The following is a 15726-nucleotide window of genomic DNA, read 5'->3' on the forward strand; positions in this document are numbered from 1 at the left end:
GTGTATTGTCTCATAGGTGGAAGATTGGTAAGGGTGGGCAATGGGGGTCAAGTGACTTGCCCAGGGTCACACAGCTGGGAAGTGGCTGAGGCCAGGTTTGAACCTAGGACCTCCTGTCTCTAGGCCTGGCTCTCACTCCACTGAGCTACCCAGCTGCCCCTTCTCCCTTGGTTTTTAGTATTTCTAATTTAGTTTTCATCTGGGGATTTTTAATTTGCTCTCTTTCTAATTTTTTGAGTTGCATGCCCAATTCATTGATCTCTGCCCTCCTTAATTTGTTAATATATGCACTCAAGGATATAAATTTCTCCCTGAATATTGCCTTGGCCGCATCCCACAGTGTTTGGTAGGATGTCTCATCATTGTCATTTTCTTCAATGAAATTATTGATTGTTTCTATGATTCCTTCTTTGACAAATTGGTTTTGAAGAGTCATATTATTTAATTTCCAATTAGTTTTTGATTTTCCTGTCCAAGTGCCCTCACTAATTATTATTTTTATTGCATTATGATCTGAGAAGGTTACATTTATTATTTCTGCTCTTTTGCATTTGTTTGCAATGATTCTATGTCCTATAACATGGTCAATCTTTGTGAATGTGCCATGTGCAGCTGAGAAGAAGGTGAATTCCTTTTTGTCCCTATTAATTTTTCTCCCCATATCAATTAGATCTAATTTTTCTAGGACTTCATTCACCTCTCTTACCTCTTTCTTATTTATTTTTCAGTTTGATTTATCTAGATCTGACAGAGGAATATTTTGATCTCCCACTAGTATGGTTTTACTATCTATTTCCTTCTTGAGCTCTGCCAGTTTCTCTTTTATGAATTTGGGTGCTATGCCACTTGGTGCATATATATTGAGCAGTATTATTTCCTCATTGTTTATACTGCCTTTAATCAGGATGTAATGACCTTCCCTGTCTTTTTTAATCATATCTATTTTGACTTTGGCTTTGTCAGAAATCATAATAGCCACTCCTGCCTTCTTTTTCTCATTTGACGCCCAAAAGATTTTGCTCAAACCCTGAACCTTAAACTTGTGTATGTCCACCCGCCTCATATGGGTTTCTTGTAGACAACATATGGTGGGATTTTGGTTTCTAATCCACTCTGCTATTTGCTTCCGTTTTATGAGCAAGTTCATCCCATTCACATTCAGAGTTATAATCATCAGTTGTGCATTTGCTGACATTTTTGAATCCTCCCCTATTCCTACCCCCTTTTTCCTTATACTTTTTCCTTTTAAACCAGTGGTTTGCTATTGAGCCGCTATCCCTTATCCCCTCCCTTGATTAACTTCCTTTTCTACCCCCTCCCTTATTTTTCCCCCTCTTTTTGTTTTTAAAAGCCTTATGAATTCCCTCCCCCTTCTCCCCTCCCTTTTTTTGACCTCCCCACTCCCCTGCTCCCCTTGGTTTATCCCTTCTAACTTTCTCAGAAGGGTTAGATAAGAGTTTTATGTCCCAATGGATAGTATAGCTACTCTTCCCTCTCCGGGTTGATTACTCTGAGAGTAAGGTTTGATTATTACCTCTTAATGCTCTCTTCCTCTCCTTCTTATAATAGTATTTGTCCCCTCTCCCTCCGATGCCCTCTTTGTATGTAATAGAATATCCTATTTTTCTTATTCACTCAATTTTTCTTGGTGTCCCCTGCTATTCACCCTCTCTTTCCTATCCCCCATGTCATCTTAGATTATTTAGTGTTCCACCGTCACCCTGTGAATTATTCTTCTGATTACTATAATAGTGAATACTATAATAGTGAATAGAGTTCACTACAGAGAATTATATATAACATTTCTCTACATAGGAATACAGATAATTAGATCTCACTGAGGCCCTTAAAAAGGTAAATTTAAAAATTATAAGTTTTCTTTTTTTCCCCTCTGATCTTATTTACCTTTTCATGTTTCTCTCGATTTTTGTGGTTGGATATCAAACTTTCCATTTAGCCCTGGTCTTTTCTGTGCAAATACCTGGAATTCTTCAATTTTGTTGAATGCCCATACTTTCCCCTGGAAATATATAGTCAATTTTCATGGGTAGTTGATCCGTGGTTGCAGGCCCAGCTCTCTTGCCTTTCTGAATATCGTATTCCAAGCCTTGCGATCTTTTAGTGTGGAGGCTGCCAGATCCTGTGTGATCCTGATTGGTGCTCCTTGATATTTGAATTGTTTTTTTCTGGCTTCTTGTAAGATTTTTCCTTTTGCTTGGAAACTCTTGAATTTGGCAATTATATTTCTGGGAGTTTTCTTTTCTGGATCGAATGTCGCAGGTGTTCTATGAATCCTTTCAATGTCTATATTGCCCTCTTGTTGTAGGACTTCAGGGCAATTTTGCTGAATTATTTCTTTTAGTATGGAGTCCAGGTTTCTATTAATTTCTGGTTTTTCTGGAAGACCAATTATTCTCAAATTGTCTCTTCTAGACCGGTTTTCTTGGTCTGTCACTCTCTCATTGAGATATTTCATGTTTCCTTCTATTTTTTCAGTCTTTTGACTTTGTTTTATTTGTTCTTGTTGTCTTGAGAGATCATTAGCTTCTAATTGCTCAATTCTAGCCTTTAGGGATTGATTTTCGGCTATAATCTTTCGGTTTTTGGCTATGATCTTTTGGTTTTCGGCTGTAATCTTCTGGTTTTCGGCTGTAATTTTCTGGTTTTCGGCTATAATCTTCTGGTTTTCGGCCATAATCTTCTGGTATTCCTTTTCAATCTGGTCATTTCTGGCGTTCAATTTGCTTATCAGTTTATTTGGTTTCTGAGCCTCACTTTCCATTTGCAAGATTCTACCTTTTAAACAGTTATTTTCTTGCCAGATCTCTTCCATTTTCCTCAAAATCTCAGTTTTAAACTCTTCCATAGCTTGTGAGGAGTTTTCCTTATTTGAGGAGGGTCCGGATGCTTGTTTGTTCTCCTCCTCTGTTTGCTCGGTTGTCTGGATTTTCTCTGTGTAAAAGTTGTCGAGTGTTAAAGACTTCTTTTTCTTGTTGTTAATCTTTCTCTTCTGAACTTCCTGAGACTGGGTAGCCATCATTAGCCCAGCAGCTTCTCAGGTTTATGCTTGCGCTCAGGGTCTTTCCGCGGTCTTTTGTCTCCTGAGGTCTGAGTTCTGGTTTTTTCCAAGGTCAAGCCCCCTGGTGGACCCCTTTGCTTGATCCTCTGCCGGATGTTTCTTTACAAGTCTCAGGGCGCTGCTTCCACAGTCGTATACCCGTCTGCACTGGTTCCCCACTCAGGGTTTCAGAGCTTTAGCTTGTGGCTGTGTCTGCCTCCACCCACGCCTCCGCCCGAGCCTGTGCTCTGAGCCTGTGTTCTGCTCCCGTGCTCAGAATTTGTGTGTTTTCTTTAGCTTTTTGGGGTCCTAAATCTTGCTGCTCTCAGGAACAGGCCCCGGAGCTGCCAATGACTCGATGGGTGCCCCAAACTTGCTCTATTTCTTTTTAGCTGGCTTCGTCGCTATAGGTGTTGTGTGTGGAGGGGTTGGGGGTGGAGTGGTTGCTCATCCCTCGATTTAGTGAGAGCTGTTTCACCCCTTTATAGCATGGAAATGCCTCGATTCCACGTACCTTCCACGCTGTGCCTGTTGTGGGGTTCCTCCGTTCATCTGGACTTGTTTTTATGTCCCCTTGAGGAGTTTTGTGTGTTTCGGTCAGGAGAGGTTAAGAGCTGCTTCTTACTCTGCCGCCACCTTAACCCGGAAAACCAGAAGCTTCTAGGGGAAGAATTTTAAGTGAGTCTCCATGCACAGTTTGCCAATCATACTTTTAAGATCTCTATTCCTTTTCTCAACTTGATCTCAACTCTGGGGATGATAAGGTACATGGAATTTAGAAGTTTTCCCCAAACAAGAATAAACCCGAGACAAAACCAAATTGGTAAAATAAGTTCCTCTGTCTGAATCAATTCGTGCTGGTAGGCCAAAGTGAGGAATAATCACTTTTAAGAGCATCTTGGCAACAAAAGCTGCTCTGGCCCAGGCATTAGGAAACACTTCTCGCCATCTGGTCAGCTGATCCCCTCTGACCAGACAAAATTTATACTGTCCAGCTTTTGACATAGTGATAAAATCAGTTTGTAAGTGTTCAAAAGGTGTGTAAGCCAGAGGACACCCACCAAAAACTTTGCTACACTGTCTCCATTTACTTGAACCCATATGTTTTAGATTGATAAAAGATGGTAAGAGAAAGGACATTAGAGAATTTGGAAAAGGCTGTGACTATTGGCCTGGTTCAGGAAGGATAGATCTCTCTATTGTTTACTCTGGAATGGTAGCAGCTAAGAGTTAACTTGAACTTTATCCATTGATAGGATGATAGACTGTGCTGCCTTAATTTTTCAAACCCTCTCTTCCTGTTGTTTTTTATATGAGTTCTAAAACTTTTTTCAATTTCCAGTTTCTTTTTATGCTAATTATACTTTATTTAAAGCCATTTCTCCCATCAGATATCTTGCAATAGGCATTTATATAGGTGTTCAGGAAAGACTGATACTTCTGGTGTGAGGTCTTGCACCCTTTTTAGAGCTACTTATCCTCCTTTGGTGCACCCAGCTTTCATCCATGGCTTTGAGAAGCTATAGAATGCACAGCAGCTACATCCTAGTAAAACCATCTTGGCAGACAGGCCAAACCAGTTTGGGAGTAACAGACAAGCTTCAAATCTGTCAGCGAGTTGAGGGGCTATGGGTGGATGAGAACAATATGTTTCAAAGACCATGAAGATAGCTAAAGCAGATGCTGTGGAATGCTTAGAGCTTGGGCAGAAATCAAAGAGGCCAAGGTCATCTAGTGCATCCCAGGCCATTGCCAGTATTGACTTTTTTTTGTCCTGCCACTGTACTTCAATGACCTTGGAAGAGAGAATGAGGCCGATGAGTTTATGCAACTCTCCCTCATTTAAATCTAATTTATATATAAGCCAAAAGATGTCATCAATGCTATTTTATATTACTTTTCTATTATCTCATTTTATTCCTCCATCAAAACTCCTGTGGTGACAGGTAGGTCACTGTAGGTGCAGATGCATTGGGAACACTAATCACAACCTTCCACACAGGCATCTTGACTAGAATCAGCAGTGGGATTTATCAGTCCCATGGGTATTTGAACAGCCTTTTTTTAAAGGACCTTACCGTTTACCTCCTGACATGACAAAGGGACTATAAAAAGTGCTCTAAAAATTGTCTGCTTGAAGCCTTCTGCTTCAGCTAACCCTAACCTGTTTACTATGGCAGGTGGGGATCCTGCCTTCTGATTGAAATAAAAAAATACATACAAAAACTTTTGTGAAGAGGATTCCATTGACCTTTGGTACATGGAATGTATGCCCACTTATGGAATCTGGTAGACCTGAAGGACAAATAGCTCTTATTGCAAGAGAGTTTAGCAGGTTTCTCATCCAGATAGCAGCTCTGAGTGACACAGACTGGTCAATGAAGGCCAGCTTACTGAAGATGGCCTTGGATACACATTTTTCTGGAATGGTCACAGTGATGAGGGGGTGCTGTGAAACTTGCATACATTTCAGAATCTAATATAATCAACAAGCTTGTATGCCTGTTAAAAGGAGAGAATGTCAGGCTTATAATAATGTGATTGTCACTTGCAGAAAAGTCTCATGCCACCATCATATGTTTGCACTATGACAAACCCTGATGTGGCTAAAGAAAAATTTTATGAAGACTTGAACACCCATTAACAGTATGCCAAAAAGGAGAAGCTTGTAATTCTGTGTCACTTAACACCAGAGTAGACACAGACTATCAGACATAGCAGGGAGTCCATGGGAGGAATGGAATTAGAAATAGTAATAGCAGCAGTCACTTACTACCGAAGACTTGAATGTCTCATGACCTCATCACCAACATTGGTTTTCATTTACCTAAACACAATAACACTTTGCTCATGAAGCAAATGTTGATATTTAATAGACAATGTCATTGTAAAGAGAAGAGACAAGATGTGAGAGTGGCAAGGAGATGGATTGATTCTCTGCTGCTTCTGCTAATTTTGGCTTGATCATTAACATGAAGAAAACAGAGGTTCTTCACCACTTAGTTACATTCCATCTGTACATGAAACCACTGGATACAACAAATGGAAAAATTTTGAATGCTATGAATAAGTTCATTTACTTTGGCAGTATACTTTCCAGGGATGTCCACGTAGTTAATGAGGTTGATGCACACATTGCCAGATATAGCTTAGTGTTTGGGAGGCTCTGAAGGAAAGTGTTGGAGAGAAGAAGTATTAGGCTGCCTACCAAAGAAAAGATCTACAGAGCCATTGTGCTGACCTAATTATTGTATGCCTATGAAATCTGGATAGTCTACTAGTGAGTTCCATGCCAAGAAACTGAATCAATTCCATTTGTGTTGTCTTAGGAAGATTCTGAAAGTCACCTGGAAAGATAAAGTACTGGCCACTAAGGTCCTTTCTTGAGCTGTACTGACAAGCAGTTAGACTATTGTACAGAGCACTACTCTGGTGGTCTGTCCATATTGTTCGATTGCCAAATGTACATTTGCCTAATAGTTTATTTTATGGAGAACTCACCCAAGGCAAGTGCTTGCACAGCAGTTAGAAGAAGCAATATAAGGACATCTCCAAGATCTCTCTGAAGAACATTTGTATTGATTGTGAGACATGGGAGATACTGGCACAGGACTGTCCTGTATGGCCTTCTTGCTTCAAAGAAGGTATTGTGCTCTTTGAGCAAAGAAGAATTGCAGTGGCTCAAAAGAAACTTGAGATGTACAAATTTAGAAACATCACCCAAAATATTCATATGGGCTATTGGTACAGGACCTGTGGTAGAGCTGTTGAGCTCATATTGATTTGATCAGCCACAGTCAAAAACACACTATACATTGACTCCAACATAATAATGTCATTTTGGACCTCTCCAAGTATGAAGCATAACAACCAATCCCATTTAAAGCTTCCATAGTCTGGTTTTTGTTAAAAACTTTTTTACCATCCTGGTTTTCTTTCAAGGATCATATGATATAAAGCTGGAAGGGACCTTAGATGTTGTTAAGTCTAATACTCTAGTGGTAAAGATGAGGAATCTGTAAGAAAGGAATTTGTATTTTTATTTGATCGATCAGAGATTTAGATTTCCCTTCCATTTGTTTTGAATTTGGATTAATCAGCAACCAGGGAGTTGATCCCACAGGCATTGTCCCCCTGGGTGGTACCAGGCTAATTGAGGAATTGTGATTTGTTCCTGGGGAGTGATGGAAGAGAGCTGGGGGGTATAGTAAGGATTTATAAGATGAGACCCAGCAGCTGGGGGACTTATTTTCTGAGGCTGAGATTCAGAGATAGACACTGGGTTGTTAGGCTAGGAAATTCTTTACCTCCTTTCTATATTTTTCTCTTATATTCTTTTTCTTATTAATAAATCTAGCTATTAACAGTCTAGTGACTTAAGGGTTAATTACAATTTTTGGCAACCATCCATTCTAATCATTTCAAATCTGAGGTTCAATATTCATCTTACCTAAGGTTACTTGGGTAGGAAGGACTCAGACAAGGATTGAATCCATACTCTCTTTACCTTCAATAATGTTTCTCTTCCTTCTTTGATTTGCTTCATGTCACAGCTAAAATGTCATGTTTTGCAAGCAGTCTTTTCTAGTCCTTTTTTTTTTCCTATTTTTACTTAGAATATTTTTCCATTGTTACATGATTCATGATCCCCCCTCTTTTCTTCCCCCCCTTCTGAATTCAACAAGCAGTTCCACTGGGTTATACATGTATCATTGTTCAAAATCTATTTCCATGTTATTCCATTTGCAGTAGTGATCCTTTAACATCAAAACTCTAATCATATCCCTATTGTACTATGTGATTGATCATATATTTTTCTAATGTACTTCTGTTTCCACAGTTCTTTCTCCTAGTCCTTCTTAATCATAGTGCCTTCCTTCAGAGATTATCTCTAGTTGATCTTGTTGGTATTTTGTTCACATAGTTATTTGTATGTTGTCTTTCCCATTAGATTGTAAGCTCCTTTTGAGCAGAGACTGACTTTTGCCTTCTTTGTATCCCTAGTGTTCAACTCAATTCTTCATACTAAGTAAATGCTTATTGACTGACTTTCACACTCTTCTTTGTTTGGAGTGACAAAAGCACTAGAACTTTAAAAACAATATAACATCAGATTGGTATAAAGTGATTTCTCTACCTTCCGTTGTTAACAGTTAAAATTAAGGTAAACTGAGACATAAAGGTTCCCAATGTGATCAATTTATTGGTAAAAACTAAATTTACCAATAAATAGGCACTCAACTTCCTTAGCAAAGCTAAGGCCCCGAGTGAGTGGGACAGCTCATCTTTATAGTTTTGGGAAACAAACAGCAAGATTTAATAGATGGGGAACAAATTATGATTGGTCACAAGAATTTGACATCATTATTGGCAAAATCAATATGATTGGTTACAATGCTGAGACATGAGGGACAATATGATTGGTTGGGAATTGAGAATGAGGAACTAGCAACACCCCCTTCTCTCCTCTTCTAAGAATTGTTCATTGTTTGAGTCTACCTGCAACATTAGAGATAGCAGACTAGACATCTTTTGAAAGATAACTTGTTCATCTATTGATACTGGATCAAATCCTCTGGTGTCCATTTCATTGAGATAAGAATAGTGATTAGCAGGATTTCTAAACTTAACTCTACAGGCCAACTGGATTTCCAGGTTCAGAGACAGAATCCTTACTTAAGTAGTTATAGGAGGGCAAAGTTAAAATTATTAATATAAATAGGATCAATAAAAAATAATACAGAATCATTGTAATCTCACCATAATATTCTCCCTTCTACAATAGAACTTTTAAAACATTTAATATTTAGTGAATTTAATATTCACTAATTAGGAGAGGTCTGGGAGATGCTCAGTATTTCCCCATTTGATTGTAAAAACATCTAATATATATTTTTTTTAAATCCAGGAACATATTGCATATTCATTTGGAAGTTCTCAAATTTCCACAACCTTTTTACTAACTTAATATTAGAAATCCTTCAGTTTCTACTTGTGTGAGGGATTGAAAATCAGTACCCAAAGGTTCATATTAAAAAAATATCAGACCTGAAATTATCTAAGTACCAAGCAATTGTCATATTCTTTCCTACGAAAAGTATATTTCTTATTTAGTAATTTTATACTGAGAGATATCACATGATGTTTTAGAATATGATGATTTTGAAATAAATCAATACCCTATTCATTAGTGAGAGATTTAGAAAAAGTAAAAGGTTTGTTTCTTGATGTTCTAGGGTTCAGAGTACTGATGTTCACTTTTTGGTTCAGCACATATGCACTCTGAATATCCTCAAATGTGGGAAAAACTCTTTAGTATCATTACCTGGAAGTCACTTACAGACTATTCCAAAAATCAAAGGAGCATAATTTGCAAACCGTGTCATGTTACCTAAAAATCATATCCTGAGACCAAATCAGGCCTTTTCGGTTTTAAGATTAGAGATTAGCTTTACATCTGCATAAAACTAACCCCAGAATGGTGTGGTTACAAGTTAGTCTATTCTCAACCAAAACCCTTTAAAAATGAAACCTCAAACTCCATCCCTTCCCCTCTCCACCAGAACTTTTCCGTTTCCATGTGGATCTATGTTGCCAAGTATTCCCAACTCTAATCCATGTTTGCATGAATGACACTCTGTGCTCTTCCATCTCTATTCTCCTCCCCATGTTGCTTGCCTTCCCCTATCACCTCATTCCTATCCACCATAAGAGGGAAAAGGGGTTTTTGATTGAATATAATATTTAAAGGTGTGGTCACCAAGGAACTGAATAAATACCAATACCTAAAATGATTTTAGTAATTTATTTACAAAATATAGGAGAGAGTGGAAGTAGAAAGATGAGAAGAGGGTAGAGTAAGAGATCTAACTTTTTGAACTAGATTTGTATTCAAGTCTGGGCTTTACTCCAGTAGGACTCTAGAGGCCCAGCCAGAGAATCTAAAAGTCAATTAACAAGGGGTTTAGCCGCTAGGGCTTCTCCCAATCAAGGGAGCCTCCCAGAGGCTAGTACCTCCAGGGAAGTTAAGGTAGTCAGTCAGCCTTTTTCACTCACCAAGGGGTCAGGGTCCCAGCCAGAGCTCCTCTAAGTCCAAGTCATGAACAAGAAGAGAGCAGCTGAACTCACTGAACTCTCTTTTAAAAGCACTTCTTTTACGTCACTTCCTGTGCCTTCCTCCTAGTTTACGTGTCCAATCACAACAGATACTTTTCTTAGGACTGCCCAGGAGGCAGTCAGTAAATTCTGATTAGTCACTCACTCTAGCACATGTGGGTCACAGACCTCCCAACTTGTGAGTTAAGTGGAGTTGTTTACACTTTTGGTAATTGGACTTGAGAATGGGCAAGGTAGATTTAATCTCATATCACACCTCACACTATCTGCCTCTGTTCCTTTCCCTCCTCCTCTGTGCCATGAGTCTCTCTGCTTTCTGTGCCATTTACATCCCTGCTTTGTCTGTGCCCAGTGATTGAAGACTCACTCCCCACTGACATCTTGATCTTTTCCTGGTGAGTACCAAAAGAACTAGTATGCCTGCCCCCCTATTGTAATTCTATTAAATTAATTAGCAGTTCATCAACTTCTAGATGTTAAGTCTAAGTGACATCAAGTCCGAGGCTATATTAAAAGTGATGGTAGTTACTTCATGTCATCATGCTTTGAAGGTAGTAATCCATTCTGTTAAGGTTAATAGAAGCCTTTGATAAAGAGAATGAGAGCAAACTGATTTGATCTTACATCTCCTCATACTGGCAGTTTTATCTAAAGGGCCCCACTGGAACTCGGAGAGATGACAAATTTTTTTGCATTCAAACTTGACAGTCCTATTTATATGCATATAGGCAGATTAGATTCTGTAGCTTAAAATGAACTAGGTGCAGTAAATTATAGCTACTGACCAATTCACCCTCTGTGAATTTTTAACTTGTAAAATTTGAATATAATCAAGGCCATCCAGAAGATAGCATTGTATTGGAGAAAGAGCTATGGCTTTAGGATATGGCTCCTTGGTTATTTATTAGGTTTTATGACAATGGACAAGTCATTTCTCCTTTGAACTTATTGCTGTATTCCTAAAATAGGAATGCTAATACCTGTAGTTCATAGGGTTGTCAGTATGAAACGAAGTCATATGAAAAATGCTAAATAAGAGTACAAAAACTGTTGAATAAGAATACTGAATAAATGTGAGTTGCTGGATCATAGAAGAAAGAGGAATTAACTTTAGTATCCCTGCTGTTCAGTGGTAGCTGAAATATTTGTTAGTAATAGTCTACTTACAATTTCTTTCTCTGATCTGTTTTTCTATTCTCTCCATTTCTCCCTCTTTTTTCCTGTTTTTGGATTAGTAAGTTATATCCATAGGCAGTAAATTAATGCTATAACGGTAGATAGCTCAAAATTGTGTGAAATCATCTAAAATATTTGTAAATTTTCTTGTAGAACTCTGTGTTAGTCCCTCTGGCTTCCCTCAGTTGCCTATTTAATATTTAATTATCCCAGGGATATCTAGGTGGCATAGTGTATAGCCTGGCATCTGGAGGACCTTCTAATCTTAGACACTTACTAGCTGTGTGACCCTGGGCAAGTCACTTAACCCTGTTTGCTTAACCCTTGCTTTTCTGAGAATTGCCACCAAGACAGAAAGTGTTTAAAAATTTATCCTAGTTTTTTGGAGATTCCTTTCACTGCCCAACCTAAGTCTATCCAGCTTCAATTTTGAGTCCATTAGATTTCTTCTCAAAGTGAAGAATAATTGACTAGTATTCTCTATTTTCTATGAAGTAGAAACAAATCTAGTTCCTTGAAACTTGTTTCTTATATATCATTTTCTATTTGTTTAATCATCTTTGTTGTTCTCTTTTGTTCTCTCAACCCCTTCTAAAAATGTGTGACCCAAACCTGACTATGGTAGGTCTTATTGAAAATAGGATAAATACACAGTATTGTGAGAATAGCATTGCATTTGATTCAAAAGACCTTGTTCTGTTGCTTACCATGTATCCTTGGTTAACTCACTTAACTTGTGAAATTCAACATTATCCTTTCAGTCATCTAAGTATATCTAAAATAATCTTGGATCCTTTCTTGACTTCTCACTTTCACCCCTTACCTCCACTTAATAATTTTTTTTTTTTTTACTATCACAACATCTCTCAAATCCATTCCCTTGCTTATCTTCACATGATCAACCCTGGTCCTCCTTATCTCTCATTTGGATTGTTGCAGTAGTCTCCTACTGGGGATACCTCCTTCATGATACATCTTATCCCAATCTAATCCATTCTCTATACAACCACCATAGCAATTTTCCTGAAGTGAGTTCTAAACATATCATTCCCCTACTCTATAAACTGATCTGTTGGCTCCCTATTTCCCTGTGGATCAAACATAACTCTTCCCAATCTGACCTTATTATAACTTTCCAGCTTTTTCACATATTACTTTTTCATACAAATTATGGTCTGCTCAAGTAGGTCTTAATGTTCTCACCTGGGATGTGATTCCTTAATGCTTATTTATTGATTATTGTGTACCTAAATGATATCTAGCATCTTTCATAGTGATTACCATTTGGGAAATCATTTTAGTCATACTTTAGTTTTCTTCTTCCAGACAAAACTACTGAAAAATACTTTTTTTTTTGTTTTTTTTTTTTTTTATATTTTTAAACCCTTAACTTCTGTGTATTAGTTCCTTGGTGGAAGAGTGGTAAGGGTAGGCAATGGGGGTCAAGTGACTTGCCCAAGGTCACACAGCTGGGAAGTGTCTGAGGCCAGATTTGAACCTAGGACCTCCTGTCTCTAGGCCTGACTCTCACTCCACTGAGCTACCCAGCTGCCCTCTGAAAAATACTTTTAAGCCTGATAACAGTGGGCAAGTTGGTGCTTCTCATCATCTGAGTTAAAGAACACTTTATGCAAATAGATATTTTAACTGATAAAAATGAGTCATTTAACATTAATCTCCTATTGTGCCTGGTACTGATAGTTTTGTGTATTGGAAGATAAAGTTACCAACTGGTCTTTTATATATGATGGGCAGCTAGGTGGCAAAGTGAATATAGTACTGAGCTTGGAGTCAGGAACATTTATCTTCCTTAGTTCATATCCAATTTTAGATACTTAATAGCTGTGTGACCCTAGGTAAGTCACTTAACCCTGTTTGCCTCAGTTTAACTGTAAAATGAGTTGAAGAAGGAAACTGCAAACTACTGCAACATCTTTGCCAAAAAAACCTCCAATGGGGTCTTGAAGAACTGAATAACATCTATATGAAATGATAACTTGCAGCAATATAGCTAGAATTTTTAGGAGATTAGTCTCCTAAACAGTCTTCTCTATCTTTATTCCTTATGAAATTAATTTTAACAATACATAGACCTAATTGTTTCACTGTGTACTCCATTGGCTCTGTATTATTGTCATAAAATTCTAGATTTATAAACATTTTCTTGTTTGAGAGTAATTTTAGGATAAGAAATCAAGAAAGTGAACTATTTGGAAAAGGCACCATGAAGATGCCTGCAGAAACTACACACTGCACCAAAAGTTCTAGAATTAATTTTGGGATGTGGTGAATTGGACTGTGGGGAGTTGAACACATTTATTTTGAATGTACACTCTTATGCCAAAGGGGGCTGCCCCCAATTGGCTTTTTGTCAATGCGCCTAGCAATCATTGGTTTTGTTCTCTTTTTCTTTTTATTTCTCTCTTATGCCCAAATTATTGTAATTTCCCCTTAGAAAGTTGAATATTGTATGTACTTCTAGTTAGAGATCTTTAGAGATATAAGTTGGTTATGTGTACTGATTCATTGGGGAAAGTAGGCATATAAATCTGAGAGATTTCCACATACCTGTTTCCCAATGGAATCCCAGAGGGGATTGTGTAATTAGGATTTGCACTCCAGGACTCTCTCTCCAAGCATCCCACTTTTGTTCTCATGTTACATCCTTATGTTTTGGAGATAAAGTTTTTCTGTGTCCCTGCCCCTCCATCTTTTTTCCTGTGAATGCAGCTGGGAAAGCTGGCTTTACTCAGGTTTTTACTTTTGTTCTTGTATTTTTTCCTACTTCAAGTGATTATTGGTAAATCTTATAAAATATAATACTTGGAGTTATTGGATATTAATTTTAATCTTACAGTTCTCATTACCCATAGAATAAAGCCTTTTTTCAGACTGATATTCAAAGCCTTCAACAGTCTGGCACTACCCACCTTTATCTTTCTTTTATATTTCTTCACCATGCACTTTATCAAATGGGACTATTTCATCCATGAACACATCATGGTCCTAGAAAAAGTAGCTTTCCTCTTTATCACCATTTATTAAAATACATTAAGAATCAACTAGAATGCTTCTGCTTCCAACTCTTAACTTGCATATAATTCTTGGTTTCATTTAATAATATAATTATTTCTTTGTGCTTCATATCTTCCCAGATGTACTGAAAATTCCTTGTGGGCAGACTGTGTCTTCTTTATCTTTGCTTCTTGCTTAATTTTTTTGAGAGATTTAATTGAGACCCTAACATTATTTTATATTAGATGCTAGTGTTGTACCAGCATTTTAAAGAAATAATGCTATCATTTACATTTGGCTGTGAGTACCTACCTGCCTTCCATGTATATCTTGCTTAATTCTGCCAGGATGTCTGGTGAAACTTCTTCCTGGACAGTTCTTTCCCTTTTGCATCTCTTCATCTTTTAGGTCTCACCTCTTCTGTAAAATCTATTCCAACTATTCCACCAATATTGGTCTCTTTCCCCATTCTGAATATTAAATTGATATTATATAATTTGTTATTTGATTCTAGATTGTCTTGTATTTAGCAGATGTTTCATGTATTTCAGTTTTGTTTGTTTAGCTGGATTATAAGCTCCTTCATCAGAGTCAGTGTCTTACAAATTACAAAAAATCCTAGGTAATTATTTTATTACTTTATATCAGTGATTTGCAAAGTGGGCGCCACTGCCCCCTGGTGGGTGCTGCAGTGATTCAGGGGAGCGGTGATGGCCACAGGTGCATTTGCGGGCAGTGAATAACTATAAGGGGGCAGTAATAGTATGTGACAGGGGGCACTAAGTAATATTTTTTTCTGGAAAGGGGGCGGTAGGCCAAAAAAGTTTGGGAACCACTGCTTTATATTTTTTTTTTATTCATCAAAGATGAATGGACAGTATATACTAAAATAGTTATTGATCTGAGCCATTTTTGGTGTTGTGTACAATGCCTAATGCTGCTACAGTGTATTCCAATAAAATGTAATTGCCCTTTAGGAACAGAAACTCTGTGCAATAGTGGAAAGGATGTCAGACTTGGAGTAAGAATTCATATATTACTTCCAAAGCTTACTAGCTCAGTTTCCCAATCTGTAAAATAGAAATAAGAATATTCACATCTATCAGTGTTATTGTGAGGCTAAACTTAGAAAGCTTTGCAAAACCTTAAGAGAGCACTATATGTCAGAATTCTTTAAAAACAACTAAAGAAAGTAAATGTTTGCTATGTTCATTACAAATTTCTTGACATTTTTGTCAAGACATTTTTGGCCTGTGTATCTAGGGAGATAGTTTGAATAGAGTACAAATGACTCAACCGTGAGCCAAAGAACCCTGACTTTCTAAAAACTGTGTAAGCATGTCAGTTCATTTCTCCATGGT

General features: G+C 37.7%; 1 protein-coding gene across 2 annotated transcripts in view; it reads left to right on the forward strand.

Moving 5' to 3' along the window:
- TBC1D12 (TBC1 domain family member 12) overlaps nucleotides 1-15726 on the forward strand; it is a 132506-nt gene that overhangs the window by 54930 nt on the left and 61850 nt on the right. The gene's annotated exons all lie outside the window — the stretch shown is intronic.

Source organism: Gracilinanus agilis, chromosome 2 (assembly GCF_016433145.1).
Source record: "Gracilinanus agilis isolate LMUSP501 chromosome 2, AgileGrace, whole genome shotgun sequence".
Classification (NCBI taxonomy): domain Eukaryota; kingdom Metazoa; phylum Chordata; class Mammalia; order Didelphimorphia; family Didelphidae; genus Gracilinanus; species Gracilinanus agilis.